Source organism: Myotis yumanensis, unplaced genomic scaffold (assembly GCF_028538775.1).
Source record: "Myotis yumanensis isolate MYYU_CA2020_CCGP unplaced genomic scaffold, mMyoYum1.0.hap1 SCAF_2, whole genome shotgun sequence".
Lineage (NCBI taxonomy): Eukaryota > Metazoa > Chordata > Mammalia > Chiroptera > Vespertilionidae > Myotis > Myotis yumanensis.
Genome location: NW_027223753.1, coordinates 73,254,054 through 73,281,975, shown reverse-complemented (window position 1 = coordinate 73,281,975; position 27,922 = coordinate 73,254,054). Strand labels below are relative to the sequence as shown.

Genomic DNA, 27,922 nt, shown 5'->3' with positions numbered 1-27,922 from the left:
CTTTGAGAGAACTGATGGTTTTAAATACTAGCCCATGTTTTTTTCCTCAGAGGAATAAAGTGTTCTGGTCCTTGGCATCATGCTGCTCAGAGAAGAAGGAGCTTGATAATTAGCATGCTGCCGGCACACTCAGAAATTCTCACAGTCAGAAACACCCTGGAGTACATCTTGGTGATTTTATTATGTCTCACTCAGCTCTAAACTTGTGATTCTGAACCCAGAAATGGCACCACCGGAGGCTGAAAGAGGTCATCAGGATTTCCAACGTGTCCTCCCAAGTCTTCCGGTCAACCACCATTGCTGAGGAAATTAGGCAATAATGTAAAGGACCAAACCACCTTTCAAAGCCACCACTTTCCCTCTACTCACTGGGGGCCCCCAAGTCTGACCCCAGCCCTCTCCAGGAGGTTTTCCCACACCCAGACTCACCCCTTCCTAACTTCCACATAACAACCCAGAATGATCTTTCTTCAAGAACAAATCTGATTATTTTATTGTTCTGTTTAAAACCATACAAAAGATTCCTGTTGCTCTTAAGATACAGGACAAACTCCCTAATACGGTTTAGAAGGCCCAGCATGATTTGGCCTCTCCCTTTATCCTTACTTCATCCCTCAGCACTGTCCTCACCACAACCACCCCGTCCATAGGCTCCAGTCACTGAACTTCAGGTCCTGGAGGCACCTCCTCTCTCCCATCTCTGGACCTGCACATCTGCTGTTCAATCCGGCTAAAACAATGGTCCCCTTGTCCCTTTGCCTAAATATGTCTGATTCACTCATTCTAGTCAGATGCAGTTTACTCTGGAAAGCTTGTCTTGACCCCAAGGCCTGAGAGAAGGACTCACAGCTCTGGCCAGCATCTGCCACAGTCCTAATTACACACACTCATTTTCATGCTCTGATTGCTTGTCTGTTAGTCTTGGCCACACTGTCCGAGTTCTGCAAAGCCAGGCACAAAGTTTGTCTAGTTCACAGAGACATATACAGACCTAGCAGAAACCCTGCACACAGTGGGTATTCAGTTGATATATGTTGAATATATGGAAGAAAACAAGAAGCAATGAGCAAGTATAATATACATTATATGCATTAGCACAAGTAAAGTTTAAAAAAGGCAGTTACACTTACATAAAATCTTGCCTTTTTTTTTCTTAGTCTCTGATGTTTTAAATTTTTTGCAAATCTCTCACAACTGATAGATAAGGGGTTTGACAGACAAGTGTTTATTCACAACTTTAGAGATTTCCATACAAAAAGGGCAAGGAGAGATGGAAGAAAGAGACTCCAGATGGTATGTGGCCAATTTAATAAGCAAGGGAATTTATATACCTGGCTTGTCTTGGGAGGATGCAAATGAGCACATACTACACCTGCCTGCCGGAAGTTTAAAAGTTAAGATAGAGGTCTTACCTGGGTTCAGTCACATATACCAACCAGATGGTCACACCACCACATTGATCTCTTAAGGTTGTGACCTTGAAGACAAGTCCCACTGTGGGAATGGAGGGCAGAATGTACATTCCAAGGACAAGGGGATTGGGTGAGGAACCTCCAATTGCCTAGGTCCAGCTTGCAGATCAATAGGTGGCCTTGTCCTTTCAATGATCTCTTCCTGCGAGGTAAGTTGGGAGATTGGTAATTTGTCTCAAGTCCTCATGCAAGGTCTTGCTGGAGCCTGTACAGAGTCCTACCTGAAGCATTCCCCACTGGACCAGAACACCCAGCACTTACATGGAAAAAAATTCTATTTCTAACAAATAGAAGAGCTTCAGTGGATTATTTTATGTAACATTTGGAGGGCAAAACAAGTCATCAGGAAATCTATGATAATCTTCAGATCATTTTTAGGTTGTTAATAGTTTTCTATTTTCTTCCATTTTTGGAAGAAAAAAATTAACAGTATAAATAATTTCATTTGTCCTTTCAGTTTTTAAAAACAGAATATATTAACATGAGAGGAGAAAAATCTAAAAGGTAAAGGAAAGAATAATTTGTATAATACTATGTAGCATCAATCAATGAAAAAATGCAGGAAGGAGGCCAACTGAGGTGGAAGAGGGAAGCTAACCAATAAGAAAGCCCAAATCATTTGTTTCTCTGCCTCTTAAACTAGTTATTGCTGACCAGATAGTGACACAAAAAATTTCCACCCACACCCCTCTTACCAGTCAGGGCTGCTAAGAAGCCCTGACTATTGATTAAACCTAAGAAAGAGAGAGAGAGAGAGAGAGAGAGAGAGAGAGAGAGAGAGAGAACCAGAGCCAGTCTTTCCTTAGATATTTGAAAACCAACACAATTGTAAGGGTTTGAAAAGCATTGGATGGTGACAGCCCTTTTTCATCTGTCCTCCTTACTAAATAGTAAGTACCTAGTATGTTCCAGGCCCTGTTTGGTGTAGTCCAGTATGTAAAGGAATTATATTAGGCAGAATTTCAAATCTCATTGGAGAACCAACAGATATGGAAAAAGAGAAATATAAATTGATATGGACAGAGAGCTCACAATTGAAAACCAAGACATTAAATTCCAACTTGCCAAACCAATGAGATACCATTTGACACCAACTAACAGAGCCAAAATCAAAATGTTCAAACAGCAGTTGGAACTCTCTAACATTGCTGGTGGGACTGTAAAATGGTGCAACTACTTTGGAAACCTGTTTGGCAGTTTCCACTAAAAGTGACAATGCACTTAACCAACCAGTTCACTCTGGTACCCAAAAGAAATGAAAATGCATGAGGATTTTTATAGCATTCCTGCTCATAGTAACCAAAACTGGAAACAACCCCAATGTCCATCAGCAGGAGATTAGATAAATTGTAGTCTATCCACACAATGGAATGCTTCTCAGTAATTTAAAAGAATGGTCTATTGATATAAGAAATAGTATAAATGAATGTTACAATATTATGTTGACTAAAAGAAACCAGACACAAATGAGTACATACTGTATGATTCAATTTATAGGATACACAAATACAGGGAAAACTAATGTACTGCAATATAAATCAGAAAGTTGTTGAAAGTAAAAATTACCTAAAGGGTGCAGCAAGCTTTCTGAGGAGGGTGGAAATTTTACATGTCTGGGGTGGTAACTCTGTAAGTGTATATAATTGTCAACATTGATCACATTTAACTCTTAAATCCATGAGTTTTATTTTATGTTGTTTATTTCTCAATTTAAAAAAGAAAGGGATAAGGACACATTTGTAATATCTTAATCAATAAAGGGGAAAAAAAGAATATAACATGCACAAAAAGAAAAAAAAGAAAAATGCCATATTTGCCAATTTGGCAAAAGAAGCTTTGTTCATAGTTTCTCGACCTTACTGGTCTGTATAACTTTACTAGATATACTTCCTTCTTAAAGCCTTTAGATGTCCTAACCTCCCACAAGAGGGACTTCTAAACAATTCCAGCCTTTGGGGAGAGATATGGTGCTTGGAGAAAGCAAATATTATTATCCCACCTTCCACTAAGGCAGCAGTTCTCAACCTGTGGGTCATGACCCCTTTGGGGGTCGAACGACCCTTTCACAGGGGTCGCCTAAGACCATCGGAAAACACATATATAATTAGATATTGTTTTTGTGATTAATCACTATGCTTTAATTATGTTCAATTTGTAACAATGAAAATACATCCTGCATATCAGATATTGACATTACAATTCATAACAGTACCAAAATTACAGTTATGAAGTAGCAACGAAAATAATGTTATGGTTGGGGGTCACCATAACATGAGGAACTGTATTAAAGGGTCGCGGCATTAGGAAGGTTGAGAACCACTGCACTAAGGAAACAGAAGGACAGGGAAATTAAGCGACTCTCCCAATGTGCCTTAGCTGGTAAGTGATAAAATCAACACTCAATATCTGACTTCCTGTCTCTAAAGTTCATGCTCTTTGCAATAACCTTACGATATCATTCTACATGGTAGATGCTTCTCAAAAACGCAGTGCCAAGATTCTGCACCTGGTGTGCCAAAAAAGGGAGGGGACTTTATGACCCACAGAGCTGCTCAGGGAAAGGGAGATTAATACCCATGAACAGGGAGTAAGGGAAAGTTTAATGAAGATGAACAAAAAGTAAATCTTTTCAGTGTATATAACAAACAAATTTTAACATCCAAAATATATAAAGATCTCCTACAATTCAGCAAAGAAAAATATTAACAATCCATAGGGGGAAAAAAAGCAGAAAGATATGAAATGGTAGTTTACAAAAGAAATAAAAAAGCCAAAAATCAAGCTCAGTCTTGTTAAGAAGTAAAGAAACACAAAGTAAATAATTAAATGTGAATTTTGTCCATCAGTTTGTCAAATGTCTCTAAAAATGATAATATCCTATCTTGGTAAGAATGCGGGGTACACAGTGAAAAATAGTATAAATTGGTATAACCTTTTTGGAAGATTTGACACTATCTTCTTTTGACAATTTGACAGTATCTGTCAAAATATAAATCATAAATTCTCTTCAACCCACAGTTTCCCTTTCATATCACAGAAATACAAACAGATTCACAAAGATATGTATACAAGGATTTTCATTAAAACATTGTTTGCCATGGGAACAATTAGAAGCAATGCAAATGCCCATGAAGAGGGGACTGATGAAATATGTAATGCTAAACCATATAAAATACTATGCAACAGTTAAAAAGAATTAAGTCCTCTTAAAGTTGCAAAGAATGGGGTATACTTGGAAACTTGTCCAAGATAAATAACTAAATGGATAAAACAAGCTGCACAAAAATATATAGAAAAGGTCACCATTTATAGTTTAAAGCAAATGAGCTAAACTGTACCTTGGAAAATTATTCCTGATTGACTAGACCTTCAGGGATTAAATAAGATTATGTATTTGAGCATAGTAGGCACTCAAAGACTGTTTAAATTTGAATTGAAAGCAAGCAGCAGAGAAGAGATGCTGATTCTTGGCAGGAATCCTAGGGGTTGAGACAAGGTCCTATCTCATTAACTCATTAAGATATAAATGACAGCAATGGTTCTTATTTCTTGAGCACTTCAAAATTTATAAAGTACTTTCACATATATTCTCTTAGTTTAGTATGCTCATCAATTTCTTGAAGTTGGCACTGTCGTTCTCATATTGTGATGAAGAAATCTTCAGAAAGGTTAAATGAATAAGCCATGTCAACTTTAGGAAAATAGAGATCGTCTGATCAGTTCCCCCACCACATCCCAGGCTCCTATCACACACACACACACACACACACACACACACACACACACACACACAGTGCTAAAAATTTATTTAATATGAGAGGAAAAGAGGGAGTAAGGGAGAGGAAGTGAGCAAATTTGCCCCCAGGTTTTTTTGTTTCCTGACAAAAACCTTTTTCCATTCAATCCCACCACTGCCAGGAGATAGAAGGCAGGAGGTGATTCATATGAAACAGAGATCTCAAGAATGGAAACTAACGCATGCATTTCCTATACTAGTTAAAGCCAAACTCTCTAGGTCAGAGCAGTGGCATCCAGCGCTGAGTGTCTCTGCAGTATAGACACACTAATGCCCACAGAACCCTAAGTGCAGCCCAGGAGCGTCCCTGGGGCACCGCAATGCCATGAGTTCCTGCTGCTCAGACTCCGATGTCTCTTGCATCAAATATAGTTGAATGGGGCAGAGATCTGACTTTGTGTCTCAGCTCTTGCCCTTGCCATCTTCATGGACTGAGGCAAATAATGTAACTTCTCTGAACCTCTGTTTCCTCACCTGTAAAATAAAGATTCTAATGATTGCTACATGGCAGGGCCATGAAGGATCAATGGGATAATTCAAGTAAATTACAGAATCTGGTATACAGCAAGCATTCAATAGTCGCTAAAGTTTCTAATTATAACATGGTAACATAAACATCAAAAGAATGGCCATAGAAAATCTACAGAGAGCACATCAAGCAAAGGTATGTGTGTATGTGTGTGCGCATGTGTGTGTGTGTGTGTGTGTGCATGTGTGTAAAGAGAGCAGGGAGCCTGGTCCTGAGCAGAAGTAGGTTAGTGTTTTGATAACAGGTCTATTTCAAAGAAGCTCTCCAAAGAGCCAGGTTCGCAAACTATTACTGCCCTTTAGGAAAACCATTAAGACAATTCCCAGGAATGCCCTGGGGTAGCTCAGTTGGTTAGAGCATCATCCAGATACACCAAGGTTGTGGGTTTTATCCCCAATCAAGGCACATACAAGAAATAACCAATGAATACATAAATAAATGGAACAACAAATCTCTCTCAAAAAAATATCTCTCTCTCTCTCTCTCTCTCTCTCCTCATCTCTCTCCCCCTTTCTCTCTTCCTCTATAATCAATCAATCAACAAAAACAAATTTAAAAAGAGACAATTCCAAGGCCCAAACCAAACACTGGAGTCACCCCAGGTCTCCCTCCCCTGCCCTAGCAGCTTTTCTAACATCCTTTCACACACATGGGTACAACTGGGGATCCTGTAAGAAGAATGTATTCTAATTGAAGGCTTGCTGTTTCATGTTTCAGCACCCAAGTACTGAAGTTTTGCTACCTGATTATTGTAAAAAAAAAATGAGAGTGAAGGCACAGTTTGCTGTTCATTTGCATCTCAATACATTTATTAATCAAGCATCTCTATTCCAACATGGTACCAGAGTTATTCCTTCAAATTGGAGATGTGCCTGTAGCAATTTTGCCCAGAGCCTATAAACACCGGGCAAATGAAAGGAAGCATCATTTCTGTTATCACTCTCATCTCCCACTGGAGTCTGCTCACAGGCCTGCTGTTAGAAGAGCAGCACCAATCACAGGAGCTCAGCTGTGTTTTCCCATCGGCAATGTTACCATGATACTCTAAGTAAGCTGCACCAACAGGGCAGAGCCTGGGCAGGGCCGGCTTTCTCACTAAAACCATCTACCACAACATCATTAAAATGTCATGGAATGGCACAGAAAACAAAGAGGAAGGAACGATTTTCCAGAACATTCTGGTGTCTCTCCAACTCTGCACCAGCCCTTTCTCAAAAATTGTGCGGTTCCCCAGCAAAATTGCCTGTGCTTTCTGTTTCTTTCCAGAAGAGAGAGAAGAGCAGAGGTATACTCCTCACTAGCCTGTCAAAATTCTGGTGAGCTCAAGTGGGCACAGCCTGCACTGACCAGTGGAGGCTGTCCAATCCTTACCAAGAAGGGCTCAGCTTGGATGTGAGCTCAGGTGCCCATTTGCCTATTTTAAGGGCACCAAAGGCCTTTGAGTCATAACACACAGCAGGAACACAGAAAACACAGGATGGCCAGGGGAGGTGAGAAGGAAAGGAGTCGGCTTTGAGTGTTGCTAAGGTAAAAAGGTGGCCCCTTCCAGTGGTCTCTATAATGAGCTGTCTATAACCAGAGTCTTGCAAGAATAACCCTGAAAGGGCCACACAAAAGTTTGTTTGGTTCCACCAACATATGTAGATCATTGTCCTAATCCTGAGTATATAAAAATGAGTACAGCGCTGGTCTGGCCCTTGAGGAGCTCAGAAGTTCAGGTTAGAAGCTCTGCCTACAAATGTGCTGCTCACCTGGTTTAGGCTGGGTTCCAAAGGCCCAGAAGTGTGCAACAGCCAGTGTCAATGCAGTTGCTGGTCTGAGTTCTCAGGGCACATGGAATGGAGTGGGAGAGAGCACACAGAGGGGCTGGCAGTACCTACAAGAGGGACCATCTTCTTCAGGCCTAAGGTTCTCTGAAGTGGAATGAAGAGGGGGACCGAATTTACCCTGCTTATTACTTAGATGATATTAACTCTATTTTCTGTCTCAAAGACTATAAAACTCTACAGATGTCAGAGGCTCAGGGCCTGACTAGTTTGCAAAATGAGCCTTTACTCATCCCTATGGAGGGACATCGGCCCTCAGTCCTGTCTCTCAAGCCACTTCTTTGGTTGCAAGTATAATTACTCAGTCAAGGAGAATTGTATCAAGTAATTATATGCTAGTAGCATGAAAATAAAAATATGCTCAGTTCTCCAAACCTTGACTTAAACTAAGCGTAATCATATAATTTTTCATGTTGATAGATATTTTAATTTAAATGAAATAGTATATAGCCAGCAAAAATCAGATTTAAAAGAACAAACAATGACAAAATAAGATACCCTTTGTCATGGCTTGAATTGTCTTCCCTGGAAAAGATATGTTGAAATCCTAACCTTCAGTACCTGTGAATGTGACCTTATTGAAAATAAGACCATTACAGATGAATTAAATTAAGGTCAGTTAAATTAAGGCAGACCCTAGTCCAATATGACTAGTGTCCTTATAAGAAGAGGAAAATGCCAGTGAAAACAGAGACACACAGGGAAAATGCCATGAGATGACAGAGGCAGAGATTGGCAAAACGCAGCTGCAAGTCAAAGAGCATCAATGATAAAAGCCACCACCAGATGCTAGCAAGAGGCAAGGAAGGGTTCTACCCATTGATATATGGAACATGGCCTACCAACACCTTGATTTTGGACTCTGGCCTACAGAATTATAAGAGAATAAATTTATGTTGTTTTAAGCTGCCCAGTTTTTAGTACTAAGAAATTTATACACTTAATATATACTGTTTTTTACAAAAAGGACACAAATTCTTATTTGGTACCTAATGAATTAATATTTTTCATCATATGTTTACTGGCCTTCTTGATTTCTTACATGAGTGTTTTGTTCACACACTTCCAGGAAAGGAAATTCTTGAGGTTGAGAATTAGTCAGCACTCCAGCACAGGGCTCTGGTGCTCTAGGGATGACCACTTGGCCAGCCCCAAGGCTCTTTGCTTGACTCTGAGTAGGAACCCAATGTTCTGAGAAATAAAATCTGATCCCCTCAATTGTTCCTTAATTTCCTTCCAAGGTCTGGCCACTGACCTAAGCTTTGTCTTTGGCATATAACATATTTATTGCAAAATTATTTAGCTTAAATTGCTTCCAATGTTTTGAACATATTTCCTGTCCTAGAACTATAGAATGAACACAAGTACAATAGCTTAAGAAAATTAAACATTGCATAAGTTGCCTGACTGGCTCTCACTATTGTCAGGTTCTTGGCTGAGTATGACAGGAATTGAAGATGGGTCCAACTGGGCAGGATGTGTACTTCTTTTCTACCCCTCCCTTTCCTCAGCCAAGCCCTCCTCACAGCCCCAACACTTCGGAGTGGGAATTTATAGGAATGAGAATCTACAGACTTGGTCTTCTTCTACAGCCCTCTTCCCCATCTATAGTCAACCACAGTTCCTCCCCATCTCCCCCCTTCCCCCAGAGGAAGCTGGCCTCAGGGCCAGGCTGATGAGGAGGGAGTAAGGCATGGTCATGTTACAGGAGACACACTATGGCATCAGTTACATACTGAGTAGCTTCAAACTATATACCCTTCTCATATGTAGGGACTTCTAAACATAATCTGTAGATATAATTTTTCACAATAAATCTGTATCTGTTTTAATCTCAAACTAATGACTTTCAAATTAGGAATATACAAAGCAGTTCAAACATAAACTTTGATTCTATCATAGCCATTATCACTCTGAGTTGTTTTATGTACATGTGTAGATTTCCACCTAGATCATTAGATCATAAATTCAGAGTCATGGTTTACTTAGAGGATGTTAAAAAGCATAGAATCTTAGGTTTCTAAGGGTTAAATCTTAGGTTTAGATGCATTTCTAGAAGCCACTACTTAAGGACACCCAAATTAGGAAAAAGGATGGACAGGATTCTCCATTCTTTCTATTGCTAAGGTTCCAGGATTCACACAGCAATATTACTTCTACTCAGATTTGACTAAGCAACTGTAGGACTATTTAAATACCCCCAAACTTGTGGTCCTGATGCCCAAGTTCTGAGCTATGTGGCAAAAGGTGAGATGGAAGTTACAGCACCTGAACTAACTCTAAAATACTGGGTGGATTAGGTTAATAGAATTCAAAGCATGAAAAGAATCACCATACTCATTCTTCTCTATTTCCAAAGACAGTGTCCAGGTTCTGGGCCAGAGGATCCTGACTAGATTGTGTTATGTATCCACATTCATTATTTCTGACAAGCCAAGTTAGCCACACTGTTTCTAACTTGGGCAAATCACACTGCTTCTCAAATTTGCTGCTCCCTGAGAGAAGAAGCAATCCCTCAAATTTCCATTTCTCCTTTATAGTCTTGGTGGTCATATGGGTGTCATAGCAATGACACATAACTCTCTTGTAATATTTTTGTAACATCAGGTTTGAGTGGACCTTAGGCAAAAGATGACTAATGACACCCCCTCCTCCTCCTCCTTCAGTGAGGGGCAAATGAATCAAACACCACACCAGGAAGCAGTGGAAATATGAATCAGGTATCTTAAAGTTTTATCTCTAACTAGTGATATAATCTTGCAAAAGTCTCACTAGGCATCATTGATCACCTCATTTATAAAATGTGTCCCCATTAGTTATCGCCCTCCAAATCTAATTGAATTGCTATTTATTATGTAATAGTTTTTATATTTTCACTGTCTAAATATTTTGGAGGACAAAGTACTCTATCCAGGTATTTAGACACCTGGTGACTAAAACACCAAGCTGATGCATAAGATTTGTCTCCATGGCAGCAATTTAAAACAGAGGAAGCCTTTGACACTGGTTCCTCCACAAAGGAGAGAAGCTACTTTATACAGGCCATTTTGTTACATGAACGTTTTTAGGGTATTTGCATACAGCTGGCAAAGTTGGAGCCAAGGTAAGCTGAGAAAAAAGTTACAGGACAGATAACTGGCCTCTGAAATCTTAATGCAGAATCGGGATGCAGCCACAGAAGTCTTCACACAGTTAAAAGAGACCATAGATAGTAACTCTGAGTTCGCCACTCCAGTGTCTTCAGTAGTGAACACGACTCATTCATGGTCTCTGCAATTCATATGATGTGTCCATATTCTTCACTATTTGACTAGAACAGTCTCAACAAAGAGATCCTCAAAAGTGCCAGAGGCTGCTAAAAGGTCTGGGCAAACTTATTCAACAGGAACCTTACACATATAAAGACCCCATTACAGAGTTTATTTAATGCTTATGTTAACTTCGACTTTGATGGGGTTCAGAAAAAGCTGAGGGAATGTGAATCTGTGCTTGTAAACGACTTCTTCTTGGTGGCTTGTCTCTTCATATTTGAGATTTTTGTCACATCCACCAGTGTATCTGCATTAACATGTTGGCAGATAAGTTGAACATGATTTCAGAAGAAGCTGAAAGACAGATTGTAAATTTGATTAGAAATGCAAGACTGGATGTCAAGTTTGATTCCAAAATAGGTCATGTCATTGTTGATAACAATGCAGTTTCACCATATCAGCAAGTGATTGAAAGGACCAAAAGCCTTTCTTTTGGAAGCCAGATGTTGGCCATGGATATTGAGAAGAATCTTAATCAGCATAGTAGATCAGAGGCTCCTAACTGGACAACTCCAGACTTTGGCTTCTATATTGAGTTTATACACTGAGTGGCCAAATTATTATGACCACGTGATGTTTATAGGCAAATTAGCTATAATTTCGCGCTGAAGTTGCCAGAGAGCCAGACCATTATAAATAGGGAAACAGGTTGTTTACCATGACAGTAGAAGTGATTTTTTCTGAAGATATGGGTAAACAATGCAATTTATACTATATATATATATATATATATATATATATATATATATCCCACATTCAAAGGCTGTAAACAATGTGATTTATACTATATATATATATATATATATATATATATATATCCCACATTCAAAGGCTGTTAAATCACATTGTTTACCCATATCTTCAGAAAAAAATCACTTCTACTGTCATGGTAAACAACCTGCTTCCTTATTTATAATGGTCTGGCCCTCTAGCAACTTCAGAGCAAAATTATAGCTAACTTGCCTACAAACGTCAGGTGGTCATAATAATCTGGCTACTCAGTGTATTTTGGAGAATTAATAAAATTGGCTGTATTATAAAAAGAATAAGAAGAAGAAACTATAGCACACAGTCATTTTCTCCTCCAAAAATTTATCATTCAACAGAATGAAACAAAGTCTTAGTCACTTACTTCCCAAGAAATAGGGACATTTCAAGCTTTTTGAGCTACCTCGTTTATATTGTAAAGTAGCATAAATATACTAATATTGGTACTGATAGTGTTTATATTTGCCACAAAAAAAGAAAAAGGGAAATTGTCCACCTATAACCCAGAATTTCTTCTTTGGTCCCATTGCTATTGTAGCCATTTCCTTTGATGCTCTCGGGCCCATTATTGACTAATAGATATAAAAAATTTCCAACCTTTTAGGAATAAATTTAACTGGATAAAAATGTACACTAGAATGGGGATGTTTTGGAATATTTTAGAAAATGATTGGAAGTTAGGAAAGGACTTTTTTGAGCAATGAGCTTCCCTAGAGCCCTGGAAATCACAGCCAATTTTGTGTCCTGTCACATAGAATTCCTTCAGCAGACATGATGTCAACCAAGCATAATTTTATGGATCACCATCAACTTTGAACATGAACCAATTATCTATAAGTCAGTTCATGGCTCACCAACTTTTCTTATGGTTCAAAACTGAACACCTAAATCTGAAATGATTTTCAAAACTGCCTAAGGCTATAAAAGTGAGTCTGAGAAATATGTACCTAGCCCAGGTTACCCTATATAGCAAGTCAGAAGCTTTCCTGGTTAGCAAAGGTTTAAAAGAAAGGGCATCAACACTTTTCTTCCACCAAGCAATGATTTTTGAATGAAATCACGAGAAGACCTCTGCCAAGAGCAGAACTGGAGATAACTGAACGTATTGTAACTCTTTGACTCCATGTTTACATTTCCCCTCTCACTCCTGATATTACCCCAGAGTTATGAATTGAGTAATAGTGAAGGTGAGTTAGGACAATACTCAAAGACTAGTCCAAGTATAAAGATGGACAGAGAATGGCAACTCAGAATCAGGTGAGTTGCTATGTCACTCCATTTAACCACTGAACCAGTTAATACGCCATGCAGCAAATATGCATGTGATCAAACATTCCTGGTGGTAAGTATATGTCGACTTTCGGTCATACCTCATTTCTCCAGAGGCCTATCCAAAGTTTGGTGGCCTCAGCAGCCAGGGTGAGGTGAGGTGAGAAATTCACCAAGTCTGAAAAGCTAAGATCTGTGGGCATATTACCATTTACACAACATTCAACTTGGCAGGAGTAGGAAGGCCAAGTCTGTACTCTGCCTTATGATTATAGGAGGAATTCCATGCTTCACCAGTCACATCCTTCCTTTTTTTATTTCTTACTATACTTTCAAGACTTCAATGCAACAGGCCTAACTATAACCTACCCCAGAAAGCAACTGAATGGATTTTAGCTTTTTGAGAAACAACCAAAAACTCTTGACTATATTTGAGAGATATTCTGGTCTTATCCCCAAACATCTTTTACATGCCAATATCCATATACTGTGGTGCTTAACCAACATATGCATATATTTAAACTTCTGTCCCAACTAATAACATTATCCTTGACACAGAAGCCATAGTATCATGACTTCTCTGTAAGCAACAACCACAAAGCATACCTGAAACCTATATTTAAAACCCTCAATCCTTGTTATCACATAAACAAATATATCCCGGTCCATTCTCACATGATACCAACTGGTTATAAAAGCTTTTCCCTCCAAAGATTAGATATGACACAGATTAAATATTGACACATCATATTTCTATGACACATCATAAAACTGCAGAAGGAATCAGTCATTATGATTACAAATGTTTATTGAGCAAGTGTTAGGAACAAGAATTAGAAATACTTGAGAAGTTTCAAATCTAATCAGAAGAGGTAGGACATAAACATGGGGAAAAGAAAGAACCTGGAGGTAAACACTCATAGATATCTAGAGTTATAGGGGTCCATAGTGGGTATTTCCCCAGCCCCATCTCTGAATTTCCTTTTTACAGTCATAAGTTCAAAAATCTCACTTATGGTTTAAGATCCAGATCAGGGACCATACTTGTTGCAAAAGCCTTCCCAGATTTATCTGATTACTTCCAAAGAAGTAATTTCCTAGTTCCTTCAGTTCTAAGAGCAGCTTATCTTTCTCTCCTAGAGATTATTTAAGGAATTAATATCTGAGAACTTCCAAATATGAACAGATATGATGGTAGTATAGACAACAATGTAATAATGGTAGGGAACTTCAATACACTCCTTTCAACAATGTATAGATCATCCAAACAGAAAATCAATAAAAAGACAGTAGTTTTGAACTATACTTTAGACCAAATGAACCTAACAGAAATATACAAAATGTTCCACCCAACAGCAGCAGACTGCACATTTTTCCCAAATGCACATAGAACATTCTCCAGGATGGATCTTATGTTAGGCCTCAAACAAGTCTTAAAAAATTAAAAACATTAAAATCATACCAAGTATCTTTTTGACCAAAATGTATGAAACTAGAAATCAGTAACAGGAGGAAAGATAGGAAGTAGACAAATATGTGGAAATTCAATAGCACATTTATGAACAACTAATGAATGGGTCAAAGAAGAAATCAAAGGGAAATTTTATTTTATTTTTTTTTAATTAATTAAATCTTTATTGTTCAGATTATTACATTAGTTACTCTTTTTTCCCACCATAACTCCCCTCCACCCAGTTCCAACCCCACCCTCTGCCCTCACTCCCCACCCACTGTCCTCATCCATAGGTGCACGATTGTTGTCTAATCTCTTCACTCACCCCCACACCCCTTTCTCCCCCCCGCAAGAATAGTCAGTCCATTCCCTTTCTATGTCCCTGATTCTATCACAATCACCAGTTCATCAGATTATTTATTCACTTGATTTTTAGATTCACTTGTTGATAGATGTGTATTTGTTGTTCATAATTTGTATCTTTACCTTTTTCTTCTTCTTCCTCTTCTTACAGGATACCTTTCAGCATTTCATATAATACTGGTTTGGTGGTGATGAACTCCTTTAGCTTTTTCTTATCTGTGAAGCTCTTTATCTGGCCTTCACTTCTGAATGATAGCTTTGCTGGATAAAGTAGTCTTGGTTGTAGGTTCTTGGTATTCATCACTTTGAATATTTCTTGCCATTCCCTTCTGGCCTGCAAAGTTTCTGTTGAGAAATCAGCTGACAATCGTATGGGTACTCCCTTGTAGGTAACTGATTTTCTTTCTCTTGCTGCTTTTAGGATTCTCTCTTTGTCTTTTGCTCTTGGCATTTTAATTATGATGTGTCTTGGTGTGGTCCTCTTTGGATTCCTTTTGTTTGGGGTTCTCTGCGCTTCCTGGACTTGGAAGTCTATTCCTTTCACCAGGTAGGGGAAGTTTTCTGTCATTATTTCTTCAAATAGGTTTTCAATATCTTGCTCTCTCTCATCTTCTGGCACCCCTATAATTCGGATGTTGGTACGCTTGAAGCTGTCCCAGAGGCTCCTTACACTATCTTCATATTTTCGGATTCTTTTTTCATTTTGCTTTTCCGGTTGGGTGTTTTTTGCTTCTTCGTATTTCAAATCTTTGACTTGATCCTTGCGACCCTCTGGTCTGCTGTTGGGAGCCTGTATAATATTCTTTATTTCAGTCAGTGTATGCTTAATTTCTAGTTGGTCCTTTATCACAACATCGAGGGTCTCATTAGATTTCTTGAGGATCTCACTACATTTATCGGTGGTCTTACCAGTCTTTTCGAGGGCTTCTAAACAGTTCTTTAAAGACCTTAAAAGTGTGGTTTTGAACTCTATATCCAACAGTTTGCTTTCCTCCAATTCTGTCATTTGTGTCCTGTTTCTTTGTCTTGGCATTTTTTTATGCTTCGCTGTGTTGATAGAGTGCCTTTCTGTGCTAAGTGTCCCAATTACCTAAGGTAGACACTCTTGGTGCACCCCCTTGTGGGCTTTGTGCACAGTCTTGTTGTGGTTAAGCTTGATTTTTGTAGTTATTACTGTGAGGAATTGACCTCCAGGTCAATTGGCTGTGAGAATCAGCTGTGTCTGCGGTGGGAGAACTTCTGTGCTGGAGACACCCCTCTGGGGCTAGACTTGCTTCGATGGGGCTTTGGTGCTCACTGAGTCTGCCTCCTGAGTGTGTCTTTTATGGTTCCACGGAGCTTAAAGCTGGATGGTCCCACTCTGACCTCTGGGCTTCCTGGCTCCTGGATCACTAGGGAGGTGCTAATCTAGCCTTTGCCTGAGGCTATCCAGCAAAAGCCTCCCTGCAGGGCTTGGGCGGGGCGGGTCCCACGGGATCAACAGGGCGGGGTTAGCAATTATGGCTGCTCTCAGTCTTGCCCTCAGAGGCTCTGCTTCTCAGTGTCCCAGTAGTCGCTGCAAGCCCCACGGAGAGAAAGCTGCCCTAGGGTTCTGAGCGATGCCAGACAGTCCCGCTTCTCCCGTATGAGTCTGGGTCCTTAGAGACTCGCCCGGAACTGGAGCTCAGAGCCTGAGACTCCCTCTCGATTGAAAACAACCGCGCCCTCAGCCTCCAGCCCGCTCCACATGCACTCCGAACCTTAGTATTTTACTTCAGCACTGCGCCTCCTCTGAGCCTCGGTATGCTTTTCTCTTTCCTCCTAGTTGTAGAACATCCACTCAGCCAGCTTTCCTGTGGTTCTGGATGATGTCCGTTCCGTCTTTTAGTTGTATTTTTGAAGTGGTTGTTCGAGGCAGCAAACTCCCGTGTTTACCTATGCCGCCATCTTGGTTTCTCCCAGTCAAATCCCAAAGGGAAATTTTAAAAAAATATCTTGAAGCAAATGAGAATGAAAATATAACACACAACAACCTATGGATTCAGCAAAAACAGTTCTAACAGGGAAGTTTATAGCAACAAACACTCACAACAAGAACAAAGAAAAATCTCAAATAAACAACCTAATTTTATTTAAAAAAAAAACTCAAAGATTGCATAGGGAAGGAAATAGCAAAGATCAAAGCAGTAATAAATGGAATAGTAACCAGGAAAACAATAGAAAAAATCAAACTGAAAGCTGTTTTTTAAAAAAAATAAACACAATTGACAAACCTTTAGCTAAATAAGGAAGAGAGAGAGAGAGAGAGAGAGACCAAATAAAATCAGAATTGAAAAAGGAGACATTGCAACTAACACCACAGAAACACAAAGAATCTTAAAAGACTACTATGAGCAATTATAAGGCAACAAATTGGAAAGACCAGAAGAAACAGTTAAATTCTTAGAAATATACAACCAACCAAGACTGAATCATGAAGAAATAGAAAATCTGAACAAACTAATATAAGTAAGGAATCAGAAATCAAAATCCCCTAAGAAAATACCAGAACTAGATGGTTTCACTGGTGAAGTCTACCAAACATTTAAAAAATTAACACCAATCTTTCTCAGATTCTTCCAAAAAATTGAATAGGAGAGAACTCCCAAATTCATTTTATGGGACCAGCATTACCCTGATACCAAAGCAAAATAAGGATAAGCAAGATTTTTTTTAAAAAAGTTACAGACCAATATCTCTGATGAATATAGATGCAAAAATTCTCAGTAAAACATTACCAAACTAGTCACCTACACACCCGAAGGATCATACAAAATGAACAAGTGGGATTTATCACTGAGATGCACACATCAATAAATGTGATATACCACATTAATATAATGCAAGATAAAAATCATATAATGATTTCAATAGATACAGAAAAAAAACATTTGACAAAATACAAAATTCTTTCATAATAAAAATGTTCAACAAATTGGGCATAGAAAAAATATACCTCAACATAATGAAGACTATACAGGACAAACCACAGATAGCATCATACTCTTCAGTGAAAGCTTAAAAGCTTTCCCTCTAATTTATAGAACAACATAAAGGTGCCTACTCACTATTTCTACTTAACAAGGCACTAGAAGTTTAGCCAGAACAATCAGGAAAGGAAAAGAAATAAAGGGCATCCAACTGGTTATAAAAGCTTTCCCTCCAAAGAAAAAAGTAAAATTGTATTTGTTTGCAGATGATATGATCTCATATATAAAAAAATCCTAAAGACCCCCCCACAAAAGATGTTACAAAAAAATGAATTCAGTAAAGTTACAAAATCAACATACAAAAATTAGTTGTGTCTCTATACACTAACAATAAAATCTCTGAAAGAGAAAAAGATCCCACTTACAATAGCATAAAAAATAATGAAATATTTAGGAATAAATGTAACCCAGGAGTTAAAAGACCTATGCACTGAAACCTATAAGTCTTTGATAAAAGAAACTGAGGAAGATGCAAACAAATTTAAAGATATCCCATGTTGATGTATGGGAAGAATTAATATTGTTAAAATATTCATACTCTCTAAAGTAATCTATAGATTCAATGCAATCACTATCAAGATTCCAATGACATTTTTTACAGAAAAAAATAGTAATTCTCATACTTGTATGGAACCACAGAAGATCCCAAATAACCAAAGCAATACTGAAAAAGAAGAACAAAGCTTTAGCCATCACAATTCCTGACTTCAAACAATATTACAAAGGTATAGTAAAACAGTATGATGCTGGCATAAAAAGAGACACATAGAACAATGGAACATAATTGAAAGCCCGAATATAAAGCCTCACAAATACAGTCAACTAATATTTCACAAGGGAGTCAAGAATACTCAATGGAGAAAAGACAATCTCTTCAATAAATAGACCTGAGAAAATTGGATATTTACTAGTAGATGAAAAAGAATGAAACTGGAGCCTTATCTTATACCACTTACAAAAATTAACTCAAAATCAATTCAAGATTTAAACATAAGACCTAAAATCACAAATCTCCTAGTAGAAAGTTTCCTTACCATTGGTCTTAGCAATGATTTTTTTATATGACACCAAAAGTACAAAAGCAAATGTAAACAAGTGAGAGTAAATCAAACTAAAAAGCTTCTGCACAGCAAAAGAGACAATTAACAAAATGAAAAGCAATTTACAAAAAGGGCGAGAATATTTGCAAGTCATATATCTGATAAGGGGTTAATATCCAAAATATATAAAGAACTCTTACAACTAAATAGCAAAACAAACAATTTGATTAAAAATTAGACAAAGGCCTGTCCTGTGTGGCTCAGAAGTTGATCATCGACCTATGAGCCAGGAGGTCATGGTTCTATTCCCAGTCAGGGCACATGCCCAGGTTGTGGGCTCGATCCCCAGTTGGGGGTGTGCAGGAGACATCGGATCAATGATTATCTCTCATCATTGATGTTTCTATCTCTCTTTCCCTGTTTTTTCCTCTTTCTCTAAATATCAATAATTTAAAAAAATGATTAATCTATATTAATAAAAGGGTAATATGCTAATTAGACTGGGAGACCTTCCAGGAGACCTTCCAGACATTCTTCTGGACAAAGCCATGGTGGCGGGGCCGAGGTAGAGGTGGTTAGAGGCCAAGAGGGGAGGGCAGTTGTGGGTGATCAGGCCAGGATGGGGGGAAGGGCCATTGCGGGTAAGTAGACCAGCAGGGGGGCCAGTTGGGGGCGAGCAGGCCATCAGTGGGGGTCAGTTGGAGGTGATCAGGACAGCAGGGAGGGGGGGAAATTTGGAGTGAGTAGGCCAGTGAGGAGGGAAGGTGGGTGTGAGCAGGCCAGCAGGGGGGGTGGTTGGGGGCAAGCAGGCTGGCAGGGGGGGCAGTTGGGGGCGAGCACACTGGCACAGGGGGCATTTGGGGGCAAGCAGACCGGCGGCAGGGGGCAGTTGGGGGTGAGCAGACCAGCAGGCAGAGTGGTTAGGGGCAATCAGACAGGCAAGCAGGCAGGTGAGTGGTTAGGAGCCAGCACTTCTGGATTGTGAGAGGGATGTCCCACTGCCAGTTTAGGCCTGATCCCTGTAAACCGGCAGTAGGATATCTTTCGAGGGGTCCCAGATTGGAGAGGGTGCAGGGTGGGCTGAGGGACACCCCCCTGACCCCCGTGCACGAATTTCGTGCACTGGGCCACTAGTAAATAAATAATAGACAAAGGTCCTAAGTAGACAATTTTTTCTAAAGACCTTCAAATGTCTAACAGACACATGAAAAGGTGCTTAACTTCACTAATCATCAGGGAAATGCAAATCAAAATCACAATGAGGTCATCTCACACTTGTTAGAATGGCTTTCATAAAGAAAAAGAAAGACAGAGATTAAGTGTTGGCAGCATGTGGAAGAAAGGGAACCCTGTGCACTCTTGATGGGAATGTAAATTGGGGTATCCACTATGGAAAACAGTATGAAAAATTAGAAATAGTACTTCTGTATGATCCAGAAATTCCACTTTTAGGGTATGTCCAAAGAAAATAAAAACAGGACCTCACAGAGATATTTAGCCTTGATTGCCTGCCTCATTAGGCCTTTATCGGAATTTTTATCTTTAGATACAATCAGTAGGGTGAGTAATCTTGGGAGGACACATGTGTTTACATTGTCCTCTAGGCAAGGTCATCCAGGGATTAAGCATAAGGATTCCAGTAAACACCCGGGTCTGTACGTGCACAGGCTTGTTTGGAAAGGTCAAGGAATAATCAGGGGAGCTGCCTTCAACTCTTCCCAAGTCTCCCCTAAGTTGGAATTCTGATAAACAGGGCAGGCGGCCTTCCACACATTTTCCTTTTCTCAGAATGTCCTCCTTACAAACTTTCTAACCAAGTCTCTTGTGCTCCCCACATACATACACAGTGGAATATTATTCATCTACTAAAAAGGAAGGAAATTCTGCCATTTGTGACAACATGGATGGATCTTGGGGGCATTATGCTAAGTAAATAAGTCAGACAGAGAAAGACAAATACTATATGATCTCACTTATATGTGGAATCTAAAAAAGTCAAACTCACAGACACAGAGAGAAGAATAGGTTGCCAGTGTCTGGAGAATGAAGAAAGTAGATAGATGTTGGTCAAAAGTTGCAAACTTTCAGTGCTAAGATGAATAAGTTCTAATACACTATGTGGTGATTCTAGTTCATAATGCTATATTATATACTTCAAAGTTGCTGAGAGTAATTCTTAAATGTTTTCACCAGAAGAAGAAACAGTAATTAGGTAACGTAACGGAGGTGTTAAATAACACTATGGTGTAATCATTTTGCAATATATGTGTATCAAATCAACACAGTAAACCTCAAACTTATACAATGTTATATGTCCATTATTTCTCAATAAAAATGAAGGAGAAACACAGAAAAAGAAAACTAGTATGCAGATGTACCACTCTGAGATCCTGGGACAGCTCTTCAGGCTCTGAACATGTATTTCCAATCTAACCTTAATCTATTCCTTCTCCATCCCCAAATCATTCTATTATAAGAAAGGACTTGATCGACTCTTTTCCTACTAACTAAAGAAAAGCTAATATATTTTCCCTTCCAAAGAGAAACTTATAAGAAGAAACTATTTCAAATGCCAAATATTTTCTTCTAGCCCTGGGTTTACAAGATCAGCAAAGGCCCTATTGTTAGTAGGAGAGAAAGAAATGCAAAAAAAAAAAAAAAAAAAAAGCAAATGTGTTTGGGTGAAGAGCATGCCTAGTGCTCCTTCTATTGCCTGGTCCACCTGAGCAAGGCTAAGTGCTGCCACCACTCATATCCACTAAACCTTCTGTCAATACTGATCTGAAAAGCAAAGATTTCCTGCAAAAGGGGAGGCTGGGCCTCACAATGATCAAACTGAATTTCTCAGCAACAGTGTTTCAGAAAATATGAAATTGGATCTTGATCATTGGGAACCTGCCATCATCATTAAGCAGAAAAAGCAGACAGACATCTGTTCTGTCCGGGAACACAGAGAGCATACTAATTACAAGCTACTGCCTCGTTAGAACATGGTAGCCTCAGCTTGGACAGGCTGTCTGCCAGGAAGACAGAGGCCAAGGAGGCTGCAGTCATCCCAGGAGCATTGCAGGCGACCATTGAAGTGCCTGGTGGCTTGAAACCGCCTCTCACCAACAAGTGAATGAATTGTATGGCACTCCTCCATCACTGCCTCATCCTCCTCTTTTGGACCCTGAATTTCAGGAACAAATCTCTGAACTGAGCCTGCATGATGAATTGTGCTTTTCATTCCCTAACCCTATCATAATACTCTCTTCTCTCCTGCTTTTTTCCCAAAATTTATCCACCTGTCAAGGCTCATCTCTAGATCTACATCATTCATTCACTAATTTGTCCATTCACCAAAAATGAGTACTTAATTTGCACAAAGTGATGTACTAGTCTTTGGAGAATGCCAAGTGAATTGTGGGTAATTCCTTCCTTTATGATGTTTATAAGCCTAACAAGGGAGAGTAAATAGATACTCAAATGCCAATCCAAAGCAAAAACAAAAAAACAAAACACAAAGTGGCACATAAGACAAGTATAACCAGATGCTTTAGGGGTTCAAAGTAAAGAACAATGAATCATATTCAAGCATATTCAAAGAAGGCTTTATGGAAAAGGGGGTGTTCATGCTAGGACTTGAAAAATGGGTGGTACTCAGAGACACACATATATGGGGGAAGATGCATAGAGAACCACCAAAGTAAATAAAGGGAAGGAAGAAAATACAAGTGTTTTTGAAAAACACAGAATATACTCAGTATGATAAGAAATGAACTTTTAAGGGAAATCATGAAATGTAAGACGACAAGGGCAGGTTAAAGCCTAATCTCAGCATCCCTTTGGAAAACCACCTAGCAATCTACAACCTCTGCTGAGAACTCTTCTCTGTGACTTTCCGTAATGCTTGTTTGGATCTCACCCTTTGTGCTCTACATGGCAGACATTCAGTAAATGTGTGTTGAATAATGAATTGAGACATTCCCTGGTTAATGTTTTTGTGAATGAATCTCCATACAACAGGGAAATTGTGCAATATGTTGTAAATGAAAACCTAGTTGTTTCAAGTGGTCATCTTTGTTCCCTAATATTTGCAAACCTAATAAATTAAAGCTGTGGTCTGTGAAAGGTGAGATAATGGTGGTAATGTACATTTTAAGGTTATCTTGGAATATGTAAATCTTATCTCACTAATTCAAGAACTTTAGGTTGAGAGAGAAGCAAAGGTAGATGGGCTGTGGAATGTGGTACACCTATGCTGCCCCAAGGCTCCTGGATAGGCATGTCCACTTCTGTGCCATCTCCTCAAAAACTTCCTCAGAGAGGGCAGTGATGGTACAAGTTGGAAGTAGATGTGGTAAAAGAAGAGATGAGGCAAATGGAGAGTGTTAGAAAACTAAACTCAGAAGACTGGAGACTCCAGGCTGAAAATTTTCATAGACTCCCACAACATTTAGCTAAATAATAATTGTATATATATACTAGAGGCCCGGTGCACAAAAATTTGTGCACTCGGGGGGCGGGTGGGAGGGGGGTCCCCCAGCCCGGCCTGTGCCCTCTTGCAGTCTGGGACCCCTCGGGAGATAACGACCTGCTGGCTTAGGCCTGCTCCCGGATGGCAGAGGGCAGGCCCAATCCCTAGGTGCAGCCCCTGGTCAGGCTCAGAGCAGGGCCGATTGGGGAGGTGGGGTGCCGCCCCATCATGCACAGAGCAGGGTGTATCGGGAGGTTGCGATGCCACCCTTAATCATGCTCAGGGTAGGGCCGATTGGGGGGTTGGGGCACTGCCCCCTGTCACACTCAAGGCAGGGTCGATGGGGAGGTTGTGGCGCCACCCCCTGTCATGCACAGAGCAGGGCTGATCAGGGGGTTGGGGCGCTGCCCCCTGTCACTCACAGAGCAGGGCTGATCAGGGGGTTGGGGTGTTGCCCCCTGTCACTCACAGAGCAGGGCCCATCAGGGGTGTTGGGCTCCCTACCCTGTCACACACAGAGCAGGGTCAATCAGGGGGTTGGGGAGCTCCCCCCTGTCACGCACAGAGCAGGGCCGATAGGGGAGTTGGGGCACCGCCCCCTGTCACACACAGAGCAGGGCGGATCAGGGGGTTCGTGCGCTGCACCCTGTCAAACACAGAGCCGCAGGGCAATCAGGGTATTGGAGCTCCCCCCTATCAGGCACAGAGCAGGGCTGATCAGGGGGTTGGAGCGCCGCCACTGTCACACTCGGGGCAGGGCTGATGGAGAGGTTATGGCTCTACCCTGTCACACACAGAGCAGGGCGGATCAGGGGGTTGGTGCCCTGCACCCTGTCAAACACAGAGCTGCAGGGCAATCAGGGGATTGGGGAGCTCCCCCCTATCAGGCACAGAGCAGGGCTGATCAGGGGGTTGAGGAGCTCCCCCCTGTCACTCACAGAGCTGGGCCGATAGGGGAGTTGGGGCACCCCCCCCCCCCCCCGTCACCCACAGATCAGGGCGGATCAGGGGGTTGGTGCGCTGCACCCTGTCAAACACAGAGCTGCAGGGCAATCAGGGGATTGGGGAGCTCCCCCCTATCAGGCACAGAGCAGGGCTGATCAGGGGGTTGGGGTGCCTTCCCCTGTCACGAACAGAGTAGGGCGGATAGGGAGGTTGTGGCCCCGCCCCCTGTCACACACAGAGCTGCAGGGCAATCAGGGGGTTTGGGCGCTGCCCCCTGTCACACAGAGCTGCAGGGCGATCAGGGGGTTTGGGTGCTGCCCCCTATCACGCTGATCCTGGTGCCGGTAGCCTCGCTGCTCCACTGATCCCGGTGCTGGGAGGCATATTACCCTTTTACTATATAGAATAGAGGCCTGGTGCATGGGTAGGGGCTGGCTGGTTTGCCCTGAAGGGTGTCCTGGATCAGTGTGGGGGTCCCCATTGGGGTGCCTGGCCAGTCTGGGTGAAGGGCTGAGGACTGTTTTCTGGCTGGCAGATGACTAAAAGCTCCCAACCGCTCCTTGTTTTCTTTTTCTTTTTTTTTTTATTCTGGGCCAGCTTTAGCTCTGAGGCCTCGCTGCTGAAAACATCGATACAATGTTGCGGTCCGGGGCTGACTGACAGCTGGTTTCTGGGGTTTTGTTTAGCTTCTTATTTGCAACATAGTACATAGTTGCTTAGAGTTGCAGCTGAGAGGCTGGAAAGTGAGGCGGGGAACATTGGAGTCTGCAATCACTGCAGCAAGCAAGCCTCATGTTCGCTTCCAGCTGCCTGGCTGCCGGCCGCCATCTTGGCTGACAGTTAATTTGCATATACTCACTGATTAGCCAATGAAAAGGGTAGTGGTCGTAGGGTAATTACCATGTTTCTCTTTTATTAGTGTAGATATATGAATGCCTAAGCCACCATTATTACCAAACAACTAGAACTACTGGTCGACCAGTCACTATGACACACACTGACCACCAGGGGACAGACGCTCAATGCAAGAGCTGCCCTCTGGTCATCAGTGCACTACCACAGCCAACCTTCCGCGGCCCCTGGCCCCCGGCTGGCCGGCACCCATCGGCCCCTGGTGCTAAATCATTCATAGAGACCTGCTTCTGGGTTGGGGTTTTGTACATAGCAGAGCAGCTTCCTTGCTGTGATCTATTGAAAGTCAGCCCTGGACACAAGGGTTTGTCTCGTTCCTGTTCTCTGCCTTCCCTGGGGGCCGCCAGACTGCTGTGATGGCGGCACAGCAGTGAGGGAAGAAGGAAGAGGGGAGGCCAGAAATGATGGGGTAGCAGGGTATCCATTCCTTCTGTGCCTGGCTGGATGACCATTGACTCCTCTCCTGACCTCGCTGGGGCCTTCAGGCCCTGGGCTGGGACAGGGAACCGGGGTTGGGTGGCAGCAGACACGGCCCCTTTCCCACATGGCTGAGGGCCAGCTCCCTCCTTGGGGCCAGCAGCTAACCTCCCTCAGTGCCCCCCCCCCCCCCCGGGCTGGCCATTGGTGCCCTCCCCCATGCACAAATTTGTGCACCGGGCCTCTAGTAATAGTTATAATTTACTGAGTATTATCTTTCAGTATTTATTGAATATTTGTTATAATAAATACTTTATAAAAATAACTTCACTAAATTCTAACTACTATAAGAACTATATATTATTATAACCATTTTATAGATGAAAAAAAAAAAACAACCGAAAAAACGTGGTACAGATTGGAGAAGAAACTTGACCAAATTGAATAGTAGGAATTAGCAGAGTCAGGATTAAAACCCATGTCTATCTAATGTCAAGTCCTTATTTGAACTACCTTTCTGGATTAATGGATGGTGGCCACTCACGTTCAAATATATCCTACATTCAAAGACTGTTAAATCGCATTGTTTACCCATGTCTTCAGAAAAAAATCACTTCTACTGTCGTAGTAAACACCCTGCTTCCCTATTTATAATGGTGTTCTGGCCCTCTAGCAACTTCAGCACGAAATTATAGCTAATTTGCCTACAAACGTCAGGTGGTCATAATAATCTGGCCACTCAGTATGTGTGTGTGTGTGTGTGTGTGTGTGTGTGTGTGTGTAAGAAATGGTATATACAGGGTTCAGTACTATCCATAGTATCAGGCAACTATTTGGGGTCATGGACCATATGCCCCATGGATAAGGGGGTCTACTGTAGTGTTGAAACTAGGGTAAAACTTGTGAACTGGTGGAACAAAGCCATAGCCATCCCTATCCTTGGTTCCCCTTGAAACATTTGCTCAATAGTTGCTTTGGTCTGTCCACTGTTTATAAAAATAATTGTTTCTTGTGATTTTTCGGCAAAATATCACTTATACCCTAAATCCTCCCCAGGATAGAACTGTAGATTCCAGCCCACCCCTCCCATTTAGTGGTGGCCTGCAACAAGTAATTGCCAGCTTGTATCATCATGGATACAAATCACTTCTCTCTCTACCTCTGCCCTTTCATCTATAAAACCGGGATAAAAAAAGAACACTTACTACTTAGGGCTGATCTGAGGATTTAATGACATAATATGTGTGTAATTAATGTATGGGTAATGTGCTTAAAACAATAACTGGCACATAGTAAGCACTATGTAAATCAGGCATGGGGACGCCTTTTCTGCCAAGGCATTTGGATATTTATAACATAATTTATGGGCCATACAAAATTATCAACTTAAAAATTAGCCTGCTATTTTTGGTCAAACATATAATTAACTCACCCCTAACACCTTGGCAGGGCCAGACCAAATGATTTCGTGTGCCGGACGTTCCCCAGCCCTGATGTAAATGTTAGGTGTTATTATTGATATGTAGAATGGCTGTGCAAATGTTAACTACCTTAGGAATCATTTTCATTAAATGCCACTTACCAGTGGCTGCAGAATGTCTCATGAGCCAAGGGTCATTTATATACTCTCTTGTCTATACCCACACAAAGTTTCTGAGATATTCACAAGTATTTTATTTTTCTGGTGTGTTCTTGTCTTCGTGTGTGTGTGTGTGTGTGTGTGTGTTTTCCTGAATATCATCATTTAATCCCTTTTCTTTATTGTTCTTCCATCTCACCCTCTGAGACTTCCTGATGTTGTGGTCAAGGGCGAGTTGAGGACCTGAAGGCACCCAATGCAGACAGAGGTGAGCAGGTTCTTTCAGCTGGGCAGGGCTCTGGGAGTCAGAGAAGCTCTTCACCCATGTCTCCTGAAGGACAAAAACATGGTGGGGAGAAGCCTCTACACATCCTAAATGGGGGGGGGGGGGGGGGGGGGGGGGGAGCGGTGGAGAATCAGACATCTGTCCTTCTCCATTCATTAAAAAAAATGTTTGTGTACTGAGCCTGCTATGGCCAGCCAATGTGCTGGGCAAGAGAAGAAAAGGGTGAACAAGCAGAAAAGTAGACAAGGTGCCGACCCTAGCACCTTGAGCTTCTTCAGGGCATGGTGACCAGACTTTCAGCTGGGCAGATGCTCTCTAGGGAAGCGCAGGCCCTGAGTGCAGGCCCAGGCACCTCAGAGTTCGGGACCCCGCCCACTCACCACTGGGCCCCGCCCACTGGAAGCGAGCTGGCGCAGCTTGGATCCCGCCCCAGCTCGGATCCCGCCCCTTCGGCGGCAGCAACAGCGGCTGCGCAGGACTCGGAGGCAC

The 27,922-nt window shown here is 41.3% G+C and overlaps 1 pseudogene; it reads left to right on the top strand.

Moving 5' to 3' along the window:
- The first annotated feature begins 10,758 nt into the window (after window positions 1–10,758).
- On the top strand, window positions 10,759–11,482 carry LOC139002454 (eukaryotic translation initiation factor 3 subunit E pseudogene; annotated as a pseudogene).
- Window positions 11,483–27,922: the final 16,440 nt, after the last annotated feature.